This window comes from Pteropus alecto, unplaced genomic scaffold (genome assembly GCF_000325575.1).
Source record: "Pteropus alecto unplaced genomic scaffold, ASM32557v1 scaffold103, whole genome shotgun sequence".
NCBI lineage: Eukaryota > Metazoa > Chordata > Mammalia > Chiroptera > Pteropodidae > Pteropus > Pteropus alecto.
Window position 1 is genome coordinate 11,668,242 of NW_006436288.1, and position 25,050 is coordinate 11,693,291.

Sequence of the window (25,050 nt, forward strand, 5' to 3'; positions counted from 1 at the left end):
ATACCAATTCCAAGAAGTGGAATTGCTGGATCATGTGGTGGTTCTATTTTTAATTTTTTGAGGATCCTCTATACTGTTTCCCATAGTGGCTGTATCAATTTGCAATCCTACTAACAGTGCACAAAGGTTCCCTTTTCTCCACAACCATGCCAGCATTTGTTATTCCTTGGTTTTTTGTTTGGTGATGGCCATTTTATCAGGTGTGAAGTGATATGTCATTGTGGTTTAGATTTGCATTTCCTAATGACTATTGATGTTGAGCATCTGTTCATGTATCTGTTAGTCTTTGGTATATCTTCTTTGGAGAAATGTCTATTTAAGTCCTTTGTCCATTTTAAAATTTATTTATTTGTTTTTTGCTATTAATTTGTATGAGTTCTTTATATATATTGGATATTAACACCTTATCAGGTATATGGTTTGCAAATATTTTTTTCCAGTTCTTATAGGGTGTCTTTTCACTTAGTTGATGGTTTCTTTTCCTGTGTACACACTTTTTAGTTTGAAGTAGTCTCACTTGTTTATTTTTGATTTCCTTGCTTGCGCTTTAGGTCATATCCAAAAAATCATCACTGAGACTCATGTCAAGGAGCTTTGTTCCAAGGTTATTTTCCCCCTAGGAGTTTAATAGTTTAAGGTCTTCCATTTAAGTCATTAATCCATTTTGAGATAATTTTTTATGGGCAGTATAAAATACGGATCTAGTGTCATTATTTTGCATGTGAATATCCAATTATCCCAGCACCATTTATTGAAGAGATTGTCTTTTCTCTACTGAGTATTCTTGGCTCCCTTGACAACTATTAGTTCACCATGTATGCTTCTGTTTATTTCTGGGTTCTCTATTCTGTTCCATTAGTCTATTTGTTTTTATGCCAGTATCATTCTGTTTTAATGACTATAACTTTATAGAATAGCTTGAAATCAGGAAGTATGATGCCTCCTGCTTTGATCTTCTTTCTCAGAATTTCTTTAGTTATTTGAGGTCTTTTGTGGTTCTATATGACTTTTAAGAATTTTTTTCTACTTTGGTAAAAAATGCCATTGGAATCTTGATAGAGATTGCACTGAATCTATAGATGGCTTTTGTTAGTACTGACATTTTGGCACTATTAATTCTTCCAATCTTTGAACACAGGATACCTTTCCATTTATTTGTGTCTTCCTCTATTTCTTACATCAGTGTCTTTTCAGAGTCGAGATATTTCACCTCCTTAAAATTATTCCTAAGTATTTTATTGTTTTTCATTTTATTATAAATGGGATTGATTTATTTTCTTTTTCAGAAAATTTATTAATGTATAGAAACTCTGCTATTTTTTGTATGTTAACTTAATAACCTGCAAGTTAACCGAATTTGTTGACTAGATCTAGTAATGTTTTGGTTGTCTTTAGGGTTTTCTATGTAAAGAATCATGTCAGCTGTAAATAGAGACAATTTTACTTCTTCCTTTCCAATTGCGACACCTTTTATTTCTTTATCTTGCCTGATGCTCTAGGTAGGATTTCCCGTACTATGTTGAGTAGGAGTAGTAAGAGTGAGCACTCCTGTCTTGTTCTTGATCTTAGAGGAAAATCTTTCAACATTTCACCTGTAAATATGTTGTTAGTTGTGGCTTTGTCATATATGGCCTTTATTATGTTGAGATATGTTCTTTCGATGCCTAATTTTTTAAGAGTTTTTATCATGAAAGGATGTTAAATTTTATCAAACATGTTTTTTCTTTGTCTCTTGAGATGATCATATGACTCTCTCCTTTCATTCTATTAATGTGGTATATTACACCGATTGATTTGCATGTGCTAAATCATCTGTCCATCCCAAGGGTAAATCCCACTTGATCGTGATGAATAATCCTTATAATGTACTGCTGAATTTGGTTAGCTAGTATTTTATTGAGAATTTTTGTATCTATATCTGTCAGGCCTGTTGTTTTCCTGTATAGTAGTATCTTTTCCTGGTTTTGGTATCAGGATAATGCTGGCTGCATAAAATGAGTTTGGGAGTGTTCCCTCCTCTTTTATTTTTTCAAAGAATTTGAGAAAGACTGGTGTTAATACTTCTCTAAATGTTTGGTAAAATTCGCCAGTAAGACTATACGGTCTTTGACTTTAATTCGTTGGAAGATGTTTGATTACCGATTCAATTCTTCTTTCTAGTAATGTGTCTATTCAGATTTTCTATTTCTTCCTGATTCAATCTTGTTAAGTTGTATGTTCCTAAGAATTTTTCCATTTCTTCTAGGTTGTCTGGTTTGTTGGTATATAGTTGTTCATAGTAACCTTTTTATGATCCTTTTGAATTTATGTGGAATCATTTGTAATATCTCCACTTTTCTTTATAATTTTGTTGATTTAGGCCCTTTTACTTTTTCTTGTTTAGTCTAAGGATTTGTCAATTTTGTTCGTCTTTTCAAAGAACCGACTCTTACTTACTTAATCTTTCCTCTTGTTTTTCTGTTCTCTGTTTCATTTATTTCTGTTCTAATTTTTATTATTTCATTTCTTCTGTTATCATTGGGGTCAGTTCTAACTTTTAAGATCTACTCCTTTAGCAACTTTCAAAGTACAACACATCAGTGGTCCCCAAACTTATTGGCACCAGGGACCAGTGCTCTTATGAGGCTCTAATGCTTGATGATCTCAAGTGGAGCTGAGGCAGTGATGCTAGTGCTGGGGAGCTGCTGCAAACCCAGATGAAGCTTTACTCACTAGCTTTACTCACCAGCAATCCTGACATTTGCCACCTCCTGTACAAATCAGAGACTATTACAGGTTTAAACCAATTTAGTTCAATGGAAAGATGAGAAAATAATGTTGCCCAAAATATTAAAGAATGCTTGTTAATCAATGAATGTGAATATTCTAGAGCCTTATGCTCAAAGTTCACAAATTCTTTGTCTTTCTCACTAGACTGTAAACTCTAGAAGGCAGAGATCTTGAATGTAACTTGTTCACTCTTAGATTGTTACAACTTGGCCCAGTGCTGGGCATATAGTATACACTCATTTAAAAATTGTTAAATAAATGTTCTCCAGATTCCTTCCATGTAAAAAAAGGAAAAATTTTTAACAAGTGTCTTACTAGTTGACTGTTTCTAATAGCTGTTGACAGTCTGAAATGGACCAAAAAAAAAAAAAATGCTTTCTTTCGAATTAAACTTTATCAGTTATGTCATTCTTTTTTCTTTTTCTCCTGCAGAAACTATTTGCTTAAAGTCTTGGGAAAAAGAGGGTGGCTTGACAGCTGAAAATAAACTGTCTTTGAAACAGAGATGACATGTATAAATTGCTATGCTCTGGAGTTGAAGATAAGCAGTAAATCTAGAGCAGTGTTCTTTGAAGTCATATAGCAGTGGTCTGGCGAGGCTTTCGGCCTTGGTGTATTACCGTGGTTCTGAGTTCAGATATGCAAAGATGAGATAGACTAGCTGGCTAGTCAACTGTTTCTTGAGCATTTACTAGTCAGGCATTTAGCTCACCTTCAATTTTTACTGAACTCCGCTTGGAAGTGGTGAAGACTTTAGGCCCAGCTCTTCTTAAAAACAATCCTACAGAGTCCCAGATGGAAGTGTCATTTTGGGAATAGTTTTATTTGCATGAATTAGTCATAGGAACTGGACTTGTCACTCAAGCTGTAACTAACAAGAGGTAGCTTCTGAGTCATTCCCTTTCAGGGGAAACCCTGACCGGACCACTCACACCAAGGGTACCCTGGCTCTGAGGATGGGGACCTCAGCTCTGGCCTCAGCCTGGGGCCACGTGACATGCGTGTTTGCGTTGAGTGACTGGCGCAGCGTTGGGCGGGCCTTCGGTGGAAATCAACTTCCGGGGGCAGAGGGTTCCGAAGCCGGGTAGTGTGTGGGCTACCCCTACTTGTGTTACTGGGGCCGCGGTTTCCCACTTCGCGGGTCTGGGGTCGTGCCCTGGGTGTATACGTGTGGGTCCTTCTGTGTGCTGGGGGTGGCTCACCTAGTAGCGTGGGTGAGCAGCGCGGCGGCGGCGGCGGCGACGGTGAGCGGGAGCAGGGAGCAGGTAAATCGACGCTCGCCTTCCGGGCCTGGGTACCGGGGCCGCGCGAGGCGGGCGCCACGCCCGGAGGGGCCTGGGCGCGCGCTCGCAGCGCCCCACGCGAGCAGGGAGAGCGTCCCGCCTCACCCCCCGAGGTCGCCGGGGCCGGAGTCAGGGGGCGTGACCCGCCTCCAGCTGGAACCCAGCCTCGCTCCTTTTGCAGCGAATGCCCACCTGCACTTGCTCTCGCTGGCGAGTTTCGGCCCCAGCAGGTTTCACCCCCATCCACGTTCCAGAATCGAATATTTTCGAAAGTTTACGCACAAGTACACGTGATTATTGTGTCACGGAAAGTCCCACCGAGCGGAGACTGATTCTTGTAAAGTTTTCACGATTGCGCCCGGTATATGTTTCTGCTTCTACTTTGCCAAGTACATCCGGGCAGAAACTGCTGTGCTTGTCAGCCACATTTCCTTATGGTTACTTTGGGTCACATGTTGAGATAAAAGTGACATTTCGGGGTTAAGACAGGAGGCAGTAACTTTCCAAGTGGCGAGGCATCCTTTACCCCCGTAAGTGCGCCCGCATACCGCACAATAAAGATATTTCTTCCATCTGCCCGTGTTGTGTGCTGCGGAGGAAAGCTTTGGACGGGGAACCGATATTGGCTTCACTTTAAGGAATGACAGCTCTTTTAAAAGCTCGCCGAGTGTTTTTCTGGTAGGATAATACTACTGTTGCTGCTACTCTCACTTGTTTCCCTGATGAGAGTTGGGGCAGAGCCTGATTTCCTGGAGGGTAAAGTTCTGGCCACAGCTGTAGGTGACTCAGCCGCCCCTTAAGAATTCCGACTCTTTTCCTTCCCTTTCGCTCCGAACTGGGCAGATGCCGCCTTTTCCAAATATTTATCAGAGAGGTAGTTGGATGATGACTTTTGGAAATAGTTTGTATGTTGCGTGGTGGAGTAATTGGGGTGGGCTAACATTTCACCCCACAGTTTAAGGCGAAATACCCAGAATATTTAGTTGGGTGGAGTGACACGGACTGACAATAATTTCGCTTTATTTTGTGCCATCGGAGAGCGCTACACTTAAAATCATCTCTTTTGCCCTCTGCTACAATTTCTGTTGCATTAGCTGTACTGTACCTGTTAGATAAATGGAGCAGGGGGAATGCCAGGGAGAGTGCACCTGTGTGGCGCTGGCTAGCCCGTAAATTATGTGCTAGAGAATTGCTCTGGTTATAATGTTTGGTATCCTCCAGGCAGGCTAGGAGGTTGTTCTGTGGGCTGGGAAATCTTATTATGAACTGGTTTCTTAGCAACCGTATAAGCCAAATGGAATAAACATAAAAGAAACAAAAGCGATGAAAGTTACAATTTACCTTTTAACGTTTGTTAATTGAGAAATGTATCTTATTGGAGTGATCAACTCAAAACTTGAGAGCTTTTTGTTTTTTATTTTAATCATCTTAATACCAGATAAAAAGAAACTATAGAAAGTCACCAGAGGGGACAGCACCGTTTTTTTGTTTTGTTTTTCAGTAAAAAAAGGAAGAAAGATGGTTACCAGTTTAGCTGGTCTGGAGCTTAAATGGACAAATATGAATGTGCCTAGTAAGAGGCATTTCATCTTGTGCCCCTAGCTGTAGATGTAAGATTTGTTTTTAATAAAGAAGCTATCTGAAAATTTATCATCTTTCTCTTCATAGTAGAAGTTGGAGTAGGGACACATTGGGGTGGGTGAGACCTTTTCCATTAGTAAATTGGAAGGGGAGTGTTTAGGGTACGTTTCCGAATTTTAGCTGGTAATTATGGTGCTCCTTTATCAACCTGTTCCTTGTGACTTCTGGTCTTTCTTGAGAGCTCATCAAATTTTGTTATTTTCTGTCCAAATAATGGCAACTCTCTTTAGATCAACTCTTTGTATCAGTATATGTTTCTTCTTCTTTACTACTAATAATTCTTTTTTCGATTTCAATATTTCTAAGGATTTTTGGTTTCCTCACTGTCTCTCCCCCACCCTCATACCCAGTAAGTTCAATGTACCTCATTTAATTTGATGCATAATTTTCAAAAGGACATGTCCTCCGTCTTTTAAAATTTAGGTTTACTGAGATATGTTTTACAAGTTAAAAAGCACTTTTAACTTATAAATATAAACTCTGACAAATGCGTAGAGTCCTGGAACCACCACAATCCAGGCAAAGGACTTCTCCATTTCAAAAAGTTTCTTTATGCCTTCTCCCTTTTTCCCCTCCCCTCACCCATAGGTCCTGGCAACCCCTGATCTGTTCTGTCCCTATAGCTTTGTCCTTTCTGGAATGTTATATAAATGGAATCCTACTGTATGTAGAATTTGTTTCTGGTTTCTTAATGCTTTTTTGACTCATCCACGTTGATGTATTTATCAGTGCTTTGTTTTGTTTTTATTGCTGAGTACTAGTTTGTAGTATGAATATTATCATAGTTTATTTATCAGTCTATCACTTAGGTTTTTTTCCCCAGTTTTTTTCATTTAGGAATGAAGCTGCTATAAACATTCTTGTACAGTTTTTTTTGTATGTTCATACAGGTCTTTGTGTAGACATGTTTCATTTCTTCTGGTTAAATGTGTAGGAGTGATATTCCTGGATCATGTGGCAAATGTTTAACTTTATAAGAAATTACCATACTATTTTCTGAGATAACTGTTTCATTTTGCTTTCCTTACCGAAGATGTTTGACGGTTCCCGTTGTTCCACATCTTGGTCAGCATTTGTCATTTTTTAATTTTTTTTTATTTTAGCTATTCTGATAGGTACTTAGTGATATATCATTGATAGCTGCATTTTCCTTTTTTGACTATCCATGTATTTCTTTAGGGAAGTGTCTCTTCAAATCTTTCATCTTTTTTTTTTTTTTTTTTGCTTCTGCATTTTTTTCTAGCTTTTTTGAGATATTATTGACATATAACATGTAATTTTAAGGTGTACAGTGTGATGATTTGATACACTATACATTGCAAAATAATTACCAGGATAAGGTTAATTACACCTCCATTCCCTCACAAAATTACCTTATTTTTTGTCGTTGTAATGATGTTTAAAATCTATTCTCTTAACTTTCAAGTATATGATTAGTCACCAGGCTGTACAGTAGATCTCGAGAACTTATTTATCTTTTAACTAGAAGTTTTTACCCTTTGACCAATATCCTTCCCGTTACCCCTATTTTCCAGTTTCTGGCAACTCTACATTCTATTTCTATGAGTTTGGATTTTTTTAGATTCCACCTCTAAGAGATATTATACAGTGTTTGTCTTTTTCCGTCTGACTTATTTCACTTAGCATAATGCCCTCAAGGTCCATTCATGCTGTTTTTATATGGCTGAATAATATTTTTCTATCAATCTATTTATCTACTTACATAGAAATGTACATATCTACATATTACATTTTCTTTATCCAGTCATTTTTTGATGGGCACGAGGTTGTTTTTGTGTCTTGGCTTTTGTGAATAATGTTGCTATGAACATGAGATGCAGATGTCTCTTTGAGATAGTGATTGAATTTCCTTCAGCTATGTACCCCAAATGGGATTCTTGGATCATATCGTAGTTAATTTCTCTCTTTGCATCTGTCAGTATTTGCTTTTTATATTTATATATTTAGGTGCTCCTGTGTTGGATGCATAAATATTTATAAATGTTATTGGATTGACCACGTTATCATTATGTAATACCCTTCTTTGTCTTTTGTTACAATATTTTTTAAAGTCTGTTTTGTCTGATATAAATATTGCTATCCCAGCTTTCTTGTTTACATTTGTATGGAATATCTTTTTTTATCTTTTCACTTTCAGAGTGTGTGTTTCTTTAGATCTGAAGTGAGTCTCTTGTAGGCAGCACGTAGACGGGTCAGGTTTTTATTTATTTAGCCACCCTATGTCTATCATTTGGAGAATTTTGTTCATTTACAATGAAAAAATTAATGATAGATATGTATTTATTGCTGTTCTGTTAATTGTTTTCTGGTTGTTTTTGTAGTTCTCCTATTTGCCTGTTTTCTCTTGTTCTCTGTGTCAAAAATTAACTATGTATGTGTGGATCTATTTCTGGATTCTCAATTTTGTTACAATGCCTTTCTCCTTTGGCTAAAACCACATTGTCTTCATTAGTGTAGCTTGATAGTGTGTCTTGAAATTAGAAAGTCTGAGTCTTCCTACTTTGTTGTTGTTTTTCAAAATTATTTTGGGTATCCTAGCTCCTTTTCTTTCCATGTAAATTTTTAATCAGCTTGTCTATCTATGAAAAACATTGTGGGATTTTGATTGGGCAAGCTTTACAGTTATAGATAAACTTGGAGAGAATTGACATCTTAATATTGTTTTCTAATCCATTAGTAAAGTATCTTTATTTAGGTCTCTGATTTTCCTCATTAATGTTTCGAAGTTTTCAGCATAAAAATTTTGCACATATTTTGTTATAGCAGTATCCTAATATTTCAGGTTATTTGCTACTATTATAAATGGTAATTTAAAAAAATTTCAATTACCAGTTGCTTACATTGGTGATTTAATATTTTGTATTGATGAATCATCAGCCTTATTAAATTCACTTATTAGTTCTGGTTGCTTCGTAGACTCATTGGGATTTTCTGTGTAGACAGTCTTGTCCGTCAATAGAGACAGTTTTATATAATATATTTTCCATCTGTTTGCCTTTTGTTTTCTTGTCTCATTACACTGGCTAGGACCTCTAGTATGATGTTGAATATGACAAGTCACAGCACACATCCTTGCCTTGTTTCTCATCTTAGCAGGTAAGGCATACTATATTTTGCTGTTAAGTAGTTGACTGTAGATTTTTTGTAAATACAATTTTTATCATTTATAAGTTCTTGATTTGTAGTTAAGATAGTTACGTTTTCCTCCCTAAAATTAACACACAATGCAGTATACGTATGATGTATTATTGAATTGTACACTTGAAACCTATATAATTTTATTAACTAATTTCACCCTAATAAATTTAATAAAAAATAGAAAAAAATCTCTGTGCCTAACTTTGATAAGATTTTTTAAATTCATTTTTTAAAATGCGGTTTTCACTCAGTTTATGAAATTTTTTTTCAGATTTTTAATTAACATTGCCTCTTTGTTTTATTTTCTGTTCTTGGAATTTGTCCTCTAGGCAATTTATTGTGATAAATTTTGGAGAGAAATTGACTTTTGGAGGAAAAACCCAATGTCATTGATGATTTGGGCATCACTTTAAGGTCAAATCTTAGAATTTCAGGAAGTCAGAGTTCTTTAAATTTTATCTAGTTCAGACCATTTATTTTACAGATTTAGAGTCTGGAATAATTAAGTAACTTTTGACTTACACTATTATTTTGCTGCCATTGATCTAAATGGAATTCCTGATGCATTCTGTTTAATGTAATATTCTATCCATGTTCTTCTTTCAATAAGAATTAGAGAAATAATCTTTGTATCTAGAATCATGCAGAAATCTTTATGTATGTTGTTTAATAGAATTCCAATTAGTACCTTTTGAGTTAGGTGGTATTTCCAATTCCATAGACAAGAAAACCAAGACTCAGAGAAGTGAGCATACTTATCCAAGGTTGCATTAATAGTAAGTGATAGAGCTGGGATTTGATCACAAATATACATGAATCTGTGCTTTTATTCATAGATTTCACTACCAATATTGAATTCTTATAATTATATTATATGTATTGTGCTTATTCTGAATCTGTCTATTAATCTTAATGCTTAGAATAAACTTTTTAAGCAAATTAATAAACCAATATGAGATAGTATCAGTTCCTTCTAAAATATTTACACAAATTTGTTCTTTTATATTTTGTAATTTTAAATTATTTTAGACCTTTCTTGATCTGTACTTTTTTCCCACTTCATCAATCCCTAATAAGTGGTACAAAGACTATTGTTTGCTATATGCCATAGACTCCTATTTAAAGAATTAGGGATACATTTACTGTCACTAGCAGAGGATACAGCGATTTAAACAAAATTTGAAATGAGAATTTTTTTATTATAGGCTTAATTGATGAAGACCAGAGATAATGTTAGCTGCTTTAAAATGTAACATGTTATAATTCTAATAAAACTCTTTTCCTTAGAACAGTATGTACATTTTGGTATTTACCTAGTGCTGTCCAACACATATAGACTAATTATATGAATAAAATAACTACTGTCTTGTAAAGTATGAAATCACTTTTTCCTGCTCTTCAGAGAAGATTGGCTTTCTTTTCCCTTTGCCAGCCTTGCTAACATAGACCATGTGCATCTCCTACCAAAAGTAGGCCTAGATAAAGGAGAGGCCAGCCAAATTGCCTTTTATGTTGTGTCCAACCGTGTGGTAAAACAGGATCTACATGATCATTTCAAGATGCTTTACTTTTATACTATGAGAATTAAGAAATTCTGCAATTATAGTGAAGACAGTTCTGCAGTATTATGCAAGATCCGTTAATTTGTGAACATGCTTCAGTGGTAGACAGGGGCTTACATGAATATTATTAAAAAATTACATGCTTAGACATCAATAAAAAATAATGATTAAAGGTGAGATTAAATATAATTTTAATTATTAATTTAATAAAGACAACCTAAAATGAGGTTATACCTTTTATTCAGTTTGCTCAATTTGGGCATGAAAAATTGAAAATAAGCCTGTGAAAACTGAATGGCATTAAATGGGCCACCCTGATTCAGAAGACAAGTTGAAATGAATACTTATTTTTTTCTATTTTGCTGAGTGGGAAAAGTGTTTAATAACTGGTTTTCATGAGGCATTTAGATATTTTAAGTTTTTCTCTTGTTATATAGAAGAGACATTTTGTTAATTTCTTTGTAGAACTAGCTTTGCTTAAAGCGAATGGTGTTTAAGATGTCACTGCTCACTTAGTACATGTGATTTTTTTAGTTATTATGTTAATTAAGAATACATGTACTTTTTGTTGCAAGAATAATAATACTTTTTGTTGCAAGAACCTAGTGGACGACTTTATTTTCATTGGTGTACTGAGTTAATTTTCTATATTTCCAAAGTTGAGTGTTCCTGATCTTGCTTCAGTTGTTATCAATAGAAGAAGAAAGGAATACCACAGGGTTATTATTCTCAATGTCACAGTGATGAACATAAAAGGTGACTACCGTATGATCGATGAGAAGTGCTCTGACCACTCAGAGTCTTTTCAGATTGCAAAATATTGTTTTGTTGTATAATTTCTACAAAATACTTAGGAATGGAAAAATCTTATGAACAAGCGAAATAATATATACATTGAATTTTTTGATTTTTTTTTCTCTCACATAGAAGGGCCATGGATATTATAGTTACTTTTGTCTAAGCAAAATAATTCAGTACATAGTTCACAATGTGAAGGCTGGATCTGGTTCTTTATCAGCATATACTTCTTCCGTACTTTAAAAAACATTCCAGAGTGCATGTGTTGAAGTGTGTGTGTGTGTGTGTGTGTGTGTGTGTGTGTGTGTGTGTACATGCTTTGAGAAGTAAACTTAAACTTTGGGTAATTTTTGTTCATTACTTCTTCAGATATTCTTTCTGCCCCTTTCTTCTGTAATTCCTTTAGTATATATGTCGGCATGTTTTATGGTTTCTCACCGGTGTTTGAAGCTCTGTTCCATTTTCTTCATTCTTTTTTCTTTCTGTTCCTCAGACTGGCTATTGCCAATTAAAGAAATCCAAACATTGGTCTGTCAATCAATCAATCAATCAATCAACCAACCAAGCAATCAATCATCTATTGACTATATATTGAGTGTATAACACACCATATTAGACATGTGGAAAGAATAGTCATTTAGAAGGGCAAAGAACAATTAAGGAAGAAATTGGAGTCATATGACAAAATCTTTAAATAACAACATAGTGACAGAAAGTTATGAGTTAGATAGGAGGAGTTATTGATAGACTGTGAGAATAAAGAGGGGTTGGGATACTGGAAATTTCAATAAGGGTGAGTGGATGGCTCAGTGCGAGTGACAGAGTAGTGGAAATAGAAGGATGCAAAGCTGTCATAAGAAAGTGAAATGTCAGAACTTAAGATTTTGGAATTGAAGCAGTTATGTCAATATCACAAATATAACAATGACTACCTGTGTTGATGGCCCAATTATTGCAAACATATATTCCAATGTACATAACAGTATATAATAGAGGCAATAATAGCAACAGGCACTGCACTGGATATTTTTCAAACATTAAAATTTTTTTTTAACTTTTTAAAAAATCGAGGTGAAATTTACATAACATAAAAGTAATCATTTTAAAGTGTACAATTAGTGGCATTTAGTACAGTCACAATGTTGTGGAGCTCTTTCTAGTTCCAAAACATTTTCATCACTTCAGAAGGAAACCCTGCACCCATTAAGCAGTCACTCCCTCTTTCCCCTTTTCCCCAGCCTCTAGCAAACACCAGTCTGCTTTCTGTCTCTATGGATTCACCTGTTCTGTATATTTTCATGTAAATGGAATCATATAGTGCACAGTCTTTTGTGTCTGCCTTAATTAGTTTAATGTTTTTGATGCTTATCTATGTTGTATCAATACTCCATTCCTTTTTAAGGCTGAATAATAGTCTGTTGTATTCATATATACCACATTTTTCATTCTTTGTTTATCCATTCATCTGTTGATGGACATTTGGATTTTCCCATCTTTTTTGCTGTTGTGGTTAGTGTTGCTATGAACATTTGTGTACAAGTATTTGAGGACTTGTATTCAGTTTTCTTGGGCATATAACCAGGAGTAGAATTTCTGGGTTATGTAGTAATTCTGTGTTTACTTTTTTGAGGAACTGCCAATCTGTTTTCCAAAGTGGATATACGTTTTTACAGTCCTACTAGCAATGTATAAAGGTTCCATTTTCTCCACATCTTTGTCAACACTTAGTATTTTGCATTGTTTTGATTATAGCCATCCTAGTGTGTGTGAACTGCTACCTCATTAATTTTTATTTGTATTTCCCTAATGATGATATTGAGGGTTGTTTTACGTGTTTTTGGTTAATTTTATATCTTTCTTGGAGAAATGTCTATTCAGGTCATTTGCTCATTTTAAAATTGGATTGTTTTTGTTGTTGAGTTTTAAGAGTTTTTTATATATTCTGGACACTGGACCCTTATTAGATGTATTAGATATATGATTTGCAAATATTTTCTCCCATTCTGTAGATTGTCTGTTATTATTCTTGATAATGTCTTTTGATACACAAAAGTTTTAAATTTCAGTTAAGTCCAGGTTATATGTTTTTATTGTTGCTTGTGCTTTTGGTGTCATATCTAAAAATCCATTGCCAAATTCAAGGTCATGAAGATTTATCCCTATATCGTCTTAGAATTTTATAGGTTTAGCTCTTATATTTAGGTCATTAATTCATTTTGAAGTTAGGTTTGTCTATTGTATGAGGTAGGTGTTCTATGAAAAGTTTTAGTTAAATATTTTAAATATTTAGATAATAATACAGTATACATGTTTTAGCACCCACTTGTATAGTGCTAGACACTGTTCCAAGGATTTTACAAATATTAACATATTAATTAACACCTAGTATACTGACCACTTTTTCCTAATCTTAACATTGCCCTTTGCTTCATATTCCTTTAAAATGAATAATTGCTCTTGATATTATTTAAACTCTTGAACTCATCCTCTTCTATCCTTCTCCAGAGGGTAGCACTCTTCTGAAGTTGTAGTTTTTATTTCTTACATGCCTTTTAAGCTTTATGGGTGTGTATCCATAAACAGTATGTGAAGATGTTTTAATTTTTAAAAAAACTTATGAAATTGGTGTCATATTTTATGTATTTTGCTAGTTTATTCATTCAATAATACATTTATGAAATTTATCCATGTTGATGCATATAACACTGGCTTATTAATAATGTCATGTAGCTTTTATTAATTATTAACCACTTAAAGGACCTTTATGTTATTCATACCTTTTTGCTATTTAAACAATGTGACGATGAATTTTCTTCATATTCTCTGGTGTACACGAAAGAATTTTTCTAGGGTCTGCCATAGAATTTGCTGGTTCTTAGGATATGAACATCTTCAAATTAGATATTATTAAGTTAACTCTCCAAAGTCATTGTTACAATTTTTCTCTCACCATTGGTATCATAGAGTGTGGCTCTTCATCCTTGCTAATACTCAGTATAAATACTTTTGCATTTCGTTGTTAATCAGATGGATATATAAGTCCCATTGTTATTAACATTATCTCTGCCCCTGATTACTAGTGATATAGGATATTTTCCCACTTTGGTCATATAAATAATTCTGTGAATTGCCTATTCATATATCTGTCATTTGGTGGAGTATTAGAAGAGAATGGTAGTAAACATTGATGTTTATTATTCCATATTTAACTAGAAGTGTCTTCTACTCATTCTTTAGGTTTTAACTCAAGGTTTCTTCCTGTGGAAAGCCTTGCCTTATCTTCTAGAGAAATTTTGATTTTTTTTTTCCCCTTAGTCTTTGCCACTTATGTAGTTGCATGTATTTTTACAGCTTATCTGTTTCTCTTTGCCAGTCTAAGGTCGGTGAGGGCAAGGACCAATTTGCTTATCATTGTATCTATAGCACCTAGCAGGTACCTTGAACATCATGGGTATTAGTTAATATTTATTGAGTTAATGAATAAAAGGGAAAGTGAATGATGAGTAAGGGAAGTTGATATTAGACATTTTGAATTAGGAGCTAAGACATGTAAGGAGATGAAAGCATAGGGATGGGCATGAGATATCAATACTTTTAAACTTTTATTGTAGTTTATGTTGTATATAGATATTTTTTCCTAATCTAAGGCAGTGGTTTTGTTGATCATATACTCTTCAGTGACACACAGTTAGTTTTTGTTAAATAATTGTTGGATGAATGAAAATCAGATCTTTGATTAACTTATGGACTTAAAAAAAAAATGGATGCACTGAACCTTGATTGTTAATAGTATACCATTCTGCATATTGATTATGAACTATTCATGTATCCCCCACATATTACTGGTGTGTAATATTTTCCTTGTGTCTTTAAATCTAAAGTACGTCTCTTGTAGACAGTACCTGGATGGATCATGCTTGTTATCCATTCTGCCAAATTCTGACTTTTGGTTAGAGTATTTAACCCATGTGTATTTAATCTAATTGCTGGCAAGATAGGACTTGCCATTTTACTATTTTTTTTCTGTATATCTTAAGTGTTTTTGGTGTTGTTCCTTAATTCCTCCATCAGTGCTTTCTTTTGTATCAAATAGATATTTTCTAGTGGGCCAAATTTAATTCCTCTCTTCCTTTTGCTATTTATTTTTTGAGTTATTTTCTTAGTAGTTGCCCTGGGGATTACAAATAACATCTTAATTTATAACTGTCTCTTCAGTGTCTAGTTTAGATTAATACCAACTAAATCTCAAATTTATAAAAAGTTTTCTCCTGTATAGTTCCATTTCTTCCCCTTCCTTTGTGCTACTGTTGCACAAACTACATCTTTTTACTTTGTCCATAAACACATATTTGTATGTTTTCCTTTGTATATTTGTCTATTAAATCAGGATACAAAAAGAATTAGAATAAATGTATCATTATACAGGCATATCTTAAAGATATTGCAAGTTTAGTTCCAGACTACCATGATAAATTGAATATTGCGATTAAGTGAGTCACCTGAATTTTTGGGTTTCCTAGGGCATATAAAAGTTATGTTTACATTATTTTGTAGCCTCTTAAGTGTGCAACCTCATTATGTCTAAATAACACTGTACCTACCTTAATTAAAAAATTTAATTACTAAAAAATGCTAACCATTACCTGAGCCTGTTGGAAAAATGCATCAGTAGACTTGCTCAGTGGAGGGTTGCCATGAACCTTCAATTTGTACATAATGCAATGTCTGCAAAGCACAGTAAATTGAAGCACAGTAAAACTAGTTGTGTTTGTACTGCCTTTTATATTTACCTATGTAATTATTTTTACTGGCGCTCTTTATTTCTTTATGTGGAATCAAATTCTGTGTATTGTCCTTTTAGTTCAGGCTGAAAGACTTCATTTAGTATTTCTCATAAATTAGATCTGCTGGTAATGAATTCTTGGTTTCTGTTTATCTGGGAAAGTTCTGATTTCATTTTTTGAAGATTAGTTTTACTGGGTATAGAATTCTTAGTCTTTCCTTTTCAGCACGTTGGATGTGTTATCCCACTGCCTCTGGCCTTTATGGTTGTTTATGAAAAATCACATTAAAAATCTTATTGTGGATTCCTTGTATGTGATGAGTTGCCTCTCTCTTGCTGCTTTCAATATTTGTCTTTGGCATTTGAAACTTTGATCTCAACAGATTAAAGTATGGTTCTCTAAGTTTATCCTACTTGGAATTTGTTGAATTTCTTGGATGTATAGATTGTTTTTCATCAAATTTTTCTAGCATTATTCAAATATTCTTTTCGCTCCTTTCTTTCTCTCCTCTATGGTACTCTCATTATGTATATGTATGTATAAGTTGGTTTTCCACAGGTCTTTGATACTCTGTTAATTTTTCTTCTTTCTCTTTTTCTGTTCCGCAGACTGGATAATTTCAGTTGACCTACCTTTTAATTCACTGATTCTTTCTTCTGTTAACTCAAATGTGTTGCTGAAGTTTTCTAGTGAATTTTTCATTTCAGTATGCTTTCCAACTCTAGATTTTCCATGTTTCATTTTTATAATTCCTATATCTTTTCATATTCTGTTTTGCAAGACATTGTTTTCATACTTCTCTTTAGCTTCTTAGTCATGGTTTTAGTGATTTGAGACTATATCTATGAATATATTTAATATAGTTGATTTTAAGTCTTTATGTAATGAGTCCAATGTCTACGTTTCTTCAGGAGCCATTTCTATTGACTGCCTTTCCTCCCACTGTGTTTGAGCCATACTTTATTGCTTCTTTGCATATCTCATAATTTTACTTGAAAAGTAGACATTTAAAAATATGTATATAGTTTCAACTCTGAAAATCAGTTTCTCCCTCCTCCTCATGATTTGTTATTATTGATGTTTGTTGTTACAATATTGCCATTTACTTGTTTAATGACTTTGCAAAATCTTTAGGTATACTCAGTATTCTTTTGTCTTGTATGGCCACTGAGCACTATTAGCTATTATGCCATTTCATCTTATATAATTGGATCAATTTAAATAGAGGAAATCTTTATGTAGGGCTTGTGGATTGTGATTAAAAAGTTATTTAGATTGCCTAAATGATTACTTTTAGTAATCATTCTTCAGTAAAGAAACACTTACTGAACACTTATTATGTGCTATGCTTGGATATATTATTTAGAGAAATTAAATTTTCTGGTTAATGGGATTTCCTAGTAAAGAAAGACAACCAGAAGCCCAGGGTTTTGTTTTGTTCTATTTTGATTTGATAAAAATCTCTAGACTTGTACTTGTGGATTTTAATTCCTTAGTAATTAAAAGTAACTGAACTCCTTCCTTCCTCCAGCATTTAACTGACTGGCTTAGCATGTTGTGGTACCTGAGAATCATAATTGTGAATATTATATCCAGTTTTGTATAAGAGATTGGGATGATCGTTTCCTTCAAATCCATTCTGTTATTTTCCTGGTTCTGGAATGCAAAATGAGAATAGATATTCCAGCAGCTGGCACAGTCTCCACATTGATTCCCTGTCCAGTGGATTGAAAGCTAGTATAGTGAGAAGGACCAAATAGAAGCCACTAGAACTTCCTCTACTTAAGAAAATAGTGAACCAAAAGCAATACTTCATTCCTGGGGGGATTGCAGAGATTAATGCCATCATCAAGGACTTTAAACATGCAGGGATGGTGATTCCCACCACATCGCCATTCATCTGTTTGGCTTTTGCAGAAGACAGATCTTGTACAATGACAGTTGATTATCATAAGCTTAACCAATAGATGACTACAGTTGCAGCTGCCATACCAAATATGGTTTTGTTTCTTGAACAAATTAACATATCTCCTGGTACCTGGTATGCAACTATTGATCTGGCAAATATCTTTTTCTCTGTCCTTGTCAATAAGGTCCAATAGAAATGTGGTAGTCCTTCACTGTCTATATGGGATTGGTTCCAGGACCCCTGCAGATACCAAAATCTATAAATGCTCAAGTCCCTTATTTAAAAAAGTTTTGTTTTTTGTACATAACCTATATTTGCATATAGGTTATAGCAGGGTATGCCTACACATTACTTCATTTGCATAAATTCAGTGTAGTGCTCTCAAATTCATTTTGCTTTTTGGAACTTTCTAGGATTTTTTTCCCCCAATATTTTTTATCCATGGTTGTTTGAATCCATGGATACAAAACCAATGGATACAGAGGGCTGACTGTAGTTTGCTTTCATCTGGCAAGATCAGCAATATACCTTCACTGTCCTACCTCGGGGGTATTTCAGCTCTCCAGTCCTATGTCATAATTTAGTTTGTGTGGATCCATATCACCTTTCTCTTTCACAAGATATCACACTTGTTCATTACATTGATGCCATTATGTTGATTGGAGTTAGACATTTGAGTGTCAGAGAGTAGGAAATAAATCTGATAAAAGTTCAGGAGTCTTCTAACCTCAGTGAAATTTCTAGTGGTCTAGTGGTGTGGGATATGTCAAGATATCTCTCCTAAGGTGAAGGATAAATTATTGCATCTGGCTCTTCCTACAACCAAAATGCCTAGTGGGTCTTTTTGGATTTTGGTGGCAATATATTGCTGACTGGATGTGTTACTCTGGCCTGTTTACTGAGTGACTCAAAAGCTTCTAGTTTTGAGTGGGACCCAGAATAAGAGAAAGCTCTGCAACATGTCCAGGTTGTTGTGCAAGCAGCTCTGCCACTTATCTCATATGATCTAGCATATCCAATGGTGCTTGAAGTGTCAGCGGCAGATGGGGATACTCTTTGGAGTCTTTGGCAGATCCCTTTAGGTGAATCACAGTGCATGCCATTAGGCCCTGGGGCCACAGCCTGGCCATTTTCTGTGAATAATTATGCCTCTTTTGAGAAACAGCCATCGGCCTGTTACTGGGCCTTAGAGACTGATTGATTAACCACGGGCCACCAAGTTACCATGCAGCCTGAACTGCCCATCATGAAATGAGTAGTATCTGATCCACTAAGCCATAAAACTAGGCACACACTAGCACTACATTATCAAATGAAAGTTGTATATATCTGATCAGACCTGAGTAGTTCCTGAGGGCACAAGTAAGTTACATGAGAAGTGGATCAAATGTCCATGATCCCTACTCTGCTATCATGTCTTCTCTTTCCTAGACTGCACCTATGGCCTTATGGGAAGTTCCTTAAGATCAGTTGACAGAGGAAGAGAAGTCTCATTCCTGGTTTATAGATGGTTCTGCAGGATATGCAGGCACCACCTGAAAATGAATAGCTGCAGCACTACAGTACCTTTGTGGAATATCAGTGAAGAACATTGGTGAAAGAAAATTCTCCCCATGGGCAGAACTTCAGGCAGTGCAACTGTTTGTTCACTTTGCTTAGAAGGAGAAGCGGCTACATGGGCTATTGTATACTGATTCATTGGCTACGACCAATGGTTTGGTTGAATGATCAAGGGTTTGGGAGGAACATGTTTAGAAAATTGATGACAAGGAAATTTGGGAAGAGATATGCAGATACATCTCTCTGAATGGGCAAAAAAGTGAAGATATTTGTGTTCCATGTGAATGCTCATCAAAGAATGACCTCAGCAGAGGAGGATTTTAATAATCAAATAGATAGGATGACCTGTGCTATGGATACCAGTCAGCCTTTTTCCCCACCCATCCCTGTCACTGTCCATTGAGCTTATGAACAAAGTAGCCATGCTGTCAGGGATGGAAGTTACAGATGGGCTCAGCAACATAGACTTCAACTCATTAAGACCTACCTGGGTATGACCACTGCTGAGTACCCAATCTGCCAGTGTCAGAGACTAACACTAAATCCCCGATATGGCACCACTCCCTGAGGTAATCATTAGCTACCTAGAGGCAGGTTGATTACATTGGACTGCTACCATCATGGAAGTGGCAGCTGTTTGTTCTTACTGGAATAGATACATATTCTGGATATGGTTTTGCATTCCTCACATGAAATGCTTCTGCCAAAACTACTATTTGTGGGCTTACAGAATGCCTTATCTACCACTATGGTATTCTACATGACACTGCTTTCTGATCAGGGAACTCACTTCACAGCAAAAGAAATGAACAGTGGACTCATGCTCATGGAATTCACTGGTCTTATCTTCCCTACCATCTTGAAGCAGCTGACTTGATAGAATGGTGGAGTGGCCTTTTGAAGATGAAGTTACAGCACCAGCTAGGTGTCAGTACCTTGCAGGACTGGGGCAAGGTTCTCTAGAAGAAGGTTGTATATGCTCTTAATTAATATTCAATATATGGTACTCTTCAGGATTCACAGGTCCAGGAATTAAGGGATGGAAATGGGAATGGCACCATTCACTGTTACCCGCTAGTGACCCACTAGCAAAATTTTGGGTTTCTGTTTCCATGACCTTAAGCTCTCCTGGGCTAGAGATCTTAGTTCCAAAGGGAGGAATTCTTCCACCAGGAGACACAACAGTGATTCCAGGAAGTTAGGACTGCTGCTCAGCCACTTTGGACTTCTCATGCCTCTGAATCAATAGGCAAAGAAGGGAGTTACTGTGCTTACTCAGAAGATTGATCTCGACTACCAAGGGGATATTGGACTGCTGTTCCCCAATGGAGGTGAGGAAGAGTATGTCTGAAATACAGGAGCTCCCTTAGGGCATCTCTTAATATTACCATGCCTTGTTATTAAAGTCAATACAGAACTACAACAACCCCATTTAGGGAGGACTGCTGATGGCCCAGACCCTTCAAGAATGAAGTTTGGGTCACCTTACCAGGTAAAGAACCATGACCAGCTAAAGTGCTTGCTGCAGACGAAAGGAATAAAAAATGGATAGTGAAAGAAGGGAGTTATAAATACCAGCTTATAACCATGTTATCAGTTATAGAAAGGACTGTGTCATGAGTATTTCCTCATTTTGTTATAAAGACATATATTTATTCCTTGAACTGGGATATTGGTCTTCTGCACTTGGACTGAGACTTATACCATCAGCTTTCCTGGTTCTCAGGCTTTCAGACTTGACCTGGAACTATACCATCTGTTCTCCTGGGTTTCCAGCTTGCCAACTGCAGGTTTGGGGACTTCTCAGCCATAATTTCACAAGCTAATTCTTCTCTCTCTCTTTCTGTATATGTATCTGGAGGACCCTTACTAATAATACGGTCACCATAGTGGTAAAAATGAGTATTTCCTTTCCCAGGTACAACCAACAAGTTGTCTTTGTCATGGTGGAATGCGAAATATGGAGCTAATAAAAATTTTAAAGAATGTATGGTCATCTTACCATTGTGTCTATTAAGAAGAGTGGCCTTGTAGTTTATCAATTGCCTTAATTTCTTACAGTATCCCAAAGCCAACTTGGTAAAGAAATGACTATATACTATATAGAAGGGGGATGAAAAAAATAATAAAATGCTTAAGATGCTGAGTCTTACTATAAGGAAAATTTATAGTAAAGCTCTTAGAAATCAAAGCTAAGACCTCAGAATTAGATTAGTCATAGACACATTCAAACAGTACACTTATATTACCAAGTATGTTGACATTTAACAACAGTCAGTAAAGATTACTGACAAATATTGGCTTTTGGCTTAAATGCATTTGGTAAAACTCAGGTACTGTTATAGCTATTGTTCTTTGACCTTTTATTTTTGACATAATCTCATTTTAGATTATGGAAAATAGCCATTATGCCTCTATTTTCCCTGTTGAAAGCTAAGACGTTAATCAGATACACTGAGGAGAAATATAATGAGAATAGTAAAATGGAATCCTATGTGGATTCCATTTTAATAAAAAAAAAAAAATGGATAGCACTACTCAGTACTTAGTTTGTTTTCATTTTTTTAAAAGTAAAATAAACTGAAGGAGTAATGATGAAGACTATAGGATTTCCTCTTTTATAAAAAAAGTTTTTAAGGAAAAAGAATGATTGAATACTTTCAGCATTTAAAGCTGGTTAATTACCACACATTCTTTCCATTGTGATTGTGTAGCAATGCTGAGGTCTGGAATCATGCAGATTGTTTCTTAACATTTTTCCCCCCTCAACACTCAGTAGAGTTTCACTGTGTCTCTGATGTTGAATTATATAGCAAGCTTTTCTTGGTTCTCAGGCTTAGAAAATGTATAGTGATTTTCTAAGCAGAGCAAATCCTCATTCCTCCTGCAATTCAATTGCTTTAACATGGTTTCAAATAATTAAAAGAAAACATATATTGTGCCTCAAGAATAGCCTAGAACTCAGTTATTCTAATCAAGAAAAATGTGCCATCTTTTGGAGGGCTTATATGTAATGAATTGCCATCATTTTCAACTGTCTAGGAGGAAGGTAACCATAACAATGAGTACAACACCACTAATTAGTTATATATGTAGAGAAGCTGGGGCGTGTGTTTGTGTGTGTAGACTATAACATTCTTTTATGCAGTTAAATATTCTTATCCATTGTTAAAATTACATAATGGACAATTGGTTAGAGCAATACTGTTTTAATTGCTCTTCATCTGTGAAACTGATAAAGCTGAAATGTATTGATGACTTCCAGTGTATATGTGTGTTGAGAGAGTCATAGTGAGAGATGTAAATAGAATGTTACTTTCATTTTAAGAGATTCTTAGTTTTAGCCATTTAGAGTTTCATGAAGATAATATCATAAGCATCAGAGGATCTGTTGTAATGATAGTGAAGGAACCAGTACTTAGGAGAATTACAGTTTTATTCACATTACTACCATTGTTTCATAGTTGATATACCTTTCTCTCATAAGAAAATTATGGCCAAGATTAAATTCTTAACATATTACCAGGAAACATGCAGAAATGATCTGGATGGTAATATTGTGATATTGACAGCAGAGATGTTAGTTAGCACTGAATAGGACACATAATTGAATACATGTATATATAAACACGGATATATCCATATGTATATGTTTCAAATTAAATTGCCTGGGAATAGCGAATCCTCCAATTTATCATGTCATTTAAATATCCTAGTGTTGAAGTAGTTGCACATCAACCAAGTTTGTTTGTGCATATTTAAATTGTATGTAGGTCTTGGAAAATTTTTAGGAAATTTTCTGAAATAGCAATTTTGAACTGACTACCTAATCTTATATTCCTAGTTACAGGTATGCTTCATATTATTTACCATGCATTTGAGAAGTCAAATTAAGTCAATCAAAACAAGTGTTTCTTAAGGAACTATTGTTATTGTTTGCGATAATGAACTATATTAATATTATACATGTTAATAATAAACTTAATGTATTAATAATGAACTATTTATTATTGTGCAGAAAAAAAAATGGCAAACTTTTCAGAATGGCTGGAAGGGACAGAAGATAAGACTGGAAATGTTGTAAATTTGAGCCAGATCATTAAGGGACTTTCGGATCTCTAGGGATAGATTACCAGCAGAAGAGTGGGGAGAAGTGATAAGCATAGGTATGATGAGGTCAGCGCTGGGCAGGCTAGGTTAATGTCTGAGAAAAAAATCAAAACAATATGTAATCATTCTGTCATGTGACATCTGAAAAAATAAGGCTTTTTGGGGGACAAAAGGTGATGGTATGACAGAAACTTTAAAAGTAAGACAAGCTTACTAAGCAAAAAGTTGATTATAATTTGAGTGTGCCTGATAACTTTCCCAGTTTCTAGCAGCCTAGTTTTACTGATAATTTTTAAGTGTACAATTAAATACAGTGTTAAGTGTACGGTGGCATTAAATACATTCACAATTGTTGTGCAACTGTCACCACTGTCAATCTCCAGAATGTCTTCATTTTCCTAAACTGAGACTATGGACCCATTTACTAACTCCCCATTTCCCCTCCCACTAGTTCCTGGTAACCACTGTTCTTTTTCTTTCTATGAATTTGACTGTTTCAGTTTCTTATATAAGTGGAACCATGTAATATTTGTCCTTTTGATTCTGGCTTATTTCACTTAGCCTAATGGCTTTGGGTTCATCTCTTTAGCATGTATCAGAATTTCATTTTTTGTTAAGGCTGAATTATATTCTACTGTGTATATATATTATTTTGTTTATCCATTTGTCTATCGATGGACATTTGAGTTATTTTCACATTTTGATTATTGTGAATAATGAAGCTATGAACATGACATACAATTATCTGCTCAGTCTCTGTTTTCAGTTCTTTTGTATATATACCCAGAAGTGGAATTGCTGAATTTATGATAATTCTATGTTTAATCTTTTGAAGAACAACCATATTGCTTTCCTAGACTCACAGTATTTTTAAAGTCTGTTTCCTTCACCCCTTGATTCAAGGAATGGGCTTAGTCATTTTAGGCAATACACCACTGAGAAAGAGCATAGCAAGAATAGTAACTAAAAAAGTATAGCAAGAATAGTAACTAAAAACCTGCAGCCTTGAGTGCTTCCTCCCTTAATTCTATAAGAGCCATCACCTTTGTTAATGCATTGGACAGAAAATTAGTGTTTCCCTTAAGCTGGTCCAGCAACCCCTGGCATCAAAAAAACGTTATACATGCAGATTTTCAAATGTCACCCCATCTACTGATTTAGACTCTGGAAGTGAGGACAGGCAAACGTGTTTTTTAACAGACATGTTTAATTTTAATGGCACATTTTTCTTTTTCTTTTATGGTTTGTCCTCTCTTGTTCTGTTTATAAAATCCTTGCCTAACCCATGGTCTCAAAAGATTTTCTCCAGTGTTTTCTTCTAGAAGTTGTGCAGTTTAAATGGTTTTATTTTTAGGCTTCTTATTTCTTTCAGGTTAATATTTTTTGTATGATACAATGTCAGTGTCAAGTTTTATTTTGTAACTACTCAAAAAACTATTCTTTCCCCATTGTATTATCTTGGGAATTTTGTGGCA

The 25,050-nt window shown here is 35.0% G+C and overlaps 1 protein-coding gene across 1 annotated transcript in view; it reads left to right on the top strand.

Annotated features, from left to right (window-relative positions):
• Nucleotides 1-3,809: 3,809 nt before the first annotated feature.
• Nucleotides 3,810-25,050, top strand: part of CCDC91 (coiled-coil domain containing 91) — a 281,509-nt gene continuing 260,268 nt past the window's right edge. Inside the window, exon 1 of the mRNA XM_015589963.2 lies at nucleotides 3,810-4,034. The gene's annotated coding sequence lies outside the window, so the exon portion shown is untranslated. The remainder of the gene's footprint in view (nucleotides 4,035-25,050) is intronic.